This window comes from Dreissena polymorpha, chromosome 4 (genome assembly GCF_020536995.1).
Source record: "Dreissena polymorpha isolate Duluth1 chromosome 4, UMN_Dpol_1.0, whole genome shotgun sequence".
Lineage (NCBI taxonomy): Eukaryota > Metazoa > Mollusca > Bivalvia > Myida > Dreissenidae > Dreissena > Dreissena polymorpha.
Window position 1 is genome coordinate 39,339,560 of NC_068358.1, and position 4,240 is coordinate 39,343,799.

The window sequence follows — 4,240 nt, forward strand, 5'->3', positions numbered from 1 at the left end:
AATGTAACAAAATAATATATATTGACGACCTAATATAATTTGTAACAAACATACCATACAATTTAAGATAGCGAATGATGATATCACGCATAAAAGAGATCATTCATAGTTTATTGTCATCATTATATATATATATATATATATAGATAGAGAGAGATATTGATCTATATACTTTTAAATTTATCTTAATAAAGATTTTTTTTCAAATATGCACACCAATTATCTTAATTAGTTGATGATCGTTTTGAATGTTACGATCTTAGGAAGAAAATTTGTAATTTTGTAAAACATATGCATCTGGTTTTAAGAATTGTGACGCTTCAGTCGGTGTGAATAATGGCTGTAAATATATTCATTTAAATACATGTTTTATCATGCTTTTGATTTATTTATGTCAATATTGTTTCTTTTCCTACAACATTTATTTGCATTTTTACCGTTGCTTTGAGAGTAAAGCCATGATTGAAATTATTAGCGTTATATTTTCAGATGTCCTCTTATTCTGATAAAAGTGTTTAAGTCATCCCCAAACTCATAGCTTAGACTTCTTTTGGCCAAAAAAGTCATGTTTCCACTAACGTTGCCAAACAAAAAATAGCGTTGATAGGTTGGCTTCACTTTTGTTCTCGTTAACCTTTTTTAACGATTCCCAATTATATTAATATAGAATTACATGCATGAATCGTCCAAATCTACATGAAATATTCGTGTTTAGGTAACTTTAATTTATGTTATATACAGTGTATTCGACGAGAATGCTCAAATGTAGCAAAATAACTTAGTAGTTATTTAAGCGACTTAAGCAAAGCTCATCGAAAACTCAGCCTAGAAAAAACACAAAGGATCGACACAAAATGTGTTACAATTTATTGTATTGTTAACTCTTACATTACGATCGTTTGCTTTAATCGTCTGCTGATGTTTTTAACATCTGAAGTAAACTATTTGTTTAACTATTTATATTTTTAGACTGATGAAGCCTTTTCAGTGAAACATTGAATTCATAATTATTTTATTTCCACGAACAACTTTTCTTGGTCGGTTAGAACAGTGGTTGCAATTTTGATCATTCTCAAAACTTAAAAACTTTGTCAATAAATATCTAACGTGGTAAGATAAAAAAGACTGGCTGTTACCAACAAATTGTATTCATAGTACAGTCTATGGGATTCTCTTCCATATGGTCACCGTCGCCAGAATTCATGGTATAGTTGGGTGTCGGGATTGTGCAATATGCAGGAGACGCCCCGTTCCAGAGACGACCCTCTGTCCGTTGTAAAACCCATGGTGCACATCACCTTGATTTTACGTCTCATGCGAGTAACTAGGTTTGTAATGAGCAGAGGATCCAACTTGCGATCCCTTAGTGATTGCTTATCCACGGAGCAACAACCTGAAACAAATGTTGATTATGTTGGTGGCACTTTAAGGGGGTCTTTGTGCATATTACAACAAGTAAAAATACATAGTTTCGAACTAATCTTTGTTACACCCGGGTGTTTACTTTCTCAAGCATCAAACAAGAAGTACTGATAGTTATCTTTCAGAACTTATAATTCTCAGAACGTGTTAACATCTGAAAAAGCAAATGGAAGAGAATTAACGCGCGAATCGCAGAATCTAAAAGTGATGTCTTGTTTGCAGCGGACATTTGTCATAAAGTCTGTCGATACCGTAGTATGCCCATGTCTGCAGCGAGCGATTTACTTGCGTTTATTGACGTTGCTTGTTATTATGACACGCAATATGCAACAAAGAGCATGTTCAGTCGTGACATCACTCAATGTCTTCAATGCTGGTAATCAGTTTTAGAATCCGTCAGTAGGCAGATCGATTACAATTACCGAAGTCAAATGCATTAAGTGTATTAAAAGTGAAATGGAAATTATCTTTGGCGGTCTTTTACAGGCCAGACCAGCCCTCGGGGGAGTCGAATCAATAGCGGAGTTCCTATACGGAACGTCAATATAAACATGATCTTATTTGGTTAGTGTTTGGATATTCTACAAATATGGACGCTTTTGTGAGCGGACAGAGAGGGCGTCTAATGGTACGGATCAATATCTCAGTGGAGGATTAGATTAAGAATCGTCATCGGCTAGCAGCTGTCGGGGAGATCATAACCTGTGCAAAATTGTTTCCCTTTTAATGCAATGTTTTATGTAGACGCGACATGATATTGTATTGGTTCGTTATTGATGTTCTCGTAGACGTGTGCGGTCGTTTTTGTCATATATCTAATTCATCATATATCATACTATGACATTAACACTACTAACTATAATATATTTTCAATTTTGAATTTACTTAAGACCAACGATCCCTCAAAGTTGTAACTTAAAAAAACACAAGCAGAACATCGATTGGTCTCTTTCACATTTTCCTGATTGCATATAAACAGTGAGACTGATATTGTAGTTTATGCCGAAAACCTTATTTGCTCTTTTTGTCATTAATACTCAGAAAACCCTAACAAGGAAATGTTACTTGGTTAAGTGAACAAGATTTGTCGACCTTTCCTATAATTGTATGGTTTCAACAGTTATTTTCAGATTCTTACATTATTTCAATACAACGTTTTAGCATAGCGTATGAAAATCCTGTACCGAGTCTAATGTTATCCACAAGTGGAAGTAACGTACCCTGGATAGTATTTTTTAGGAGCCCAATATATTCAAATCAATATATAAAATCATGTTTAATGAGAAAAAAATTGACAAAGGGCCATGAAAAAAAGCACCACCCTCTGATGTTGGAATCATAAGACGGTCATTAACTTGAATTTATCATAGACCTGTCTTTGCGGGCCGCAAAAATGTCAAAAATAGCTTTAATCCAAAGCATCCCTTGATCCTCCTATGGGCAATTGGAAAACCTTTCAAAAAAAGTTTACTTTAAAAAAAATCTGTCCAGCCGTTAACTCACAGTCGGTCGATAACCAAGCAATATTTCGAGCCCGTTTGTCAACCCGAATAAATCTTCGACAGACTTTCAAGCAATATTTTTTTATTTGTTCCCCTTAATCGATAGCATGCATCCTATTCCTTTAAAGCAACGAGGCATTCACATAATCGATTAAAAAAAAATACTATCCAGGGTACGTTACTTCCACCTGTGATGTTATCCTGATTTTGTATATGATGCAACAGATGTACGAGTTTTCATTGATGCTACTACATATGGTAGATTCCCAAGGATCCCCGATTGTAACATGTGTCTGTTTTTCTCAATATAAGTTTAACAATGGGAAGTTTAATCGATTTCAACGATCATCTTGATTTTAATGATATGTTTTGTTGGTATAGTTAATGAAGGAAATTACTTTTGTGGTAATAATTGCGTTTATTGGGGTGCTGGTACTGTTGATGACATATACATTGATTACGAAGTAGAATATAATTAGAACTTACCGATGTAAATTTAATTAACAAAAAGATCAATGTGTTAAACAAATTTGTGTACAATTGTACCCAGAGCTACAATATCACAATCCAAACATTTTCGGATAAGAAAATTGGCAGCTATTTATTCGAAAGATGAATATAAATCGAATATCTTAACGTTTTCATCGTCCTGGTAAACAGGCAATAAAAAACAGGCAACAAAAAACAGGATGATCAGATCGTGTATCGCTAATTATCTCGCATACGAGCGGTATAAATATATTCAAACATTCGTTTTATATCGGAGATAAAAGTTAACAGCCGGATTGACTGACACTTCTGAGAAATAAATAAGCCTTTGATAGAATGCTGATCATTGGCGAAATGGGCAATTTTCCCACTCAAGTATTCAATTCAGATAGGATATAATGAGTTGAAAGTAACCTATCATTGAAAGGATCGTTGCAGTTTTTTTTTCGGAGAATTTAATCGTCGGCCTGAAGATGCGAGGAAATAAAGGCTTTGGCTAAATCTATCATGAAAAGAACTTCATCGCATATGAATTTGAACCGGAATAGTGCTATCTTAATCTCTACAAATAGTTTTACGTACGACGTACGAAATCTTTCGAACATAACGTACAATTGTGGCAAAATTAATAAAGACGAAATCCATGGCTCATGCACCTGGTGCTAGCTCAAGCGCATATGCGTGTTGCTTTTTGGTGTGCTTTGTTTTATTAAATGTGAATGTTTCACTCACACATGAGATTTATTAAACAAAGATTACTTTTTGGTTAAAAACAACAACACAAAATTCATCGTTCTGTAAGCAATGAAACAACCTTTATGTAATCT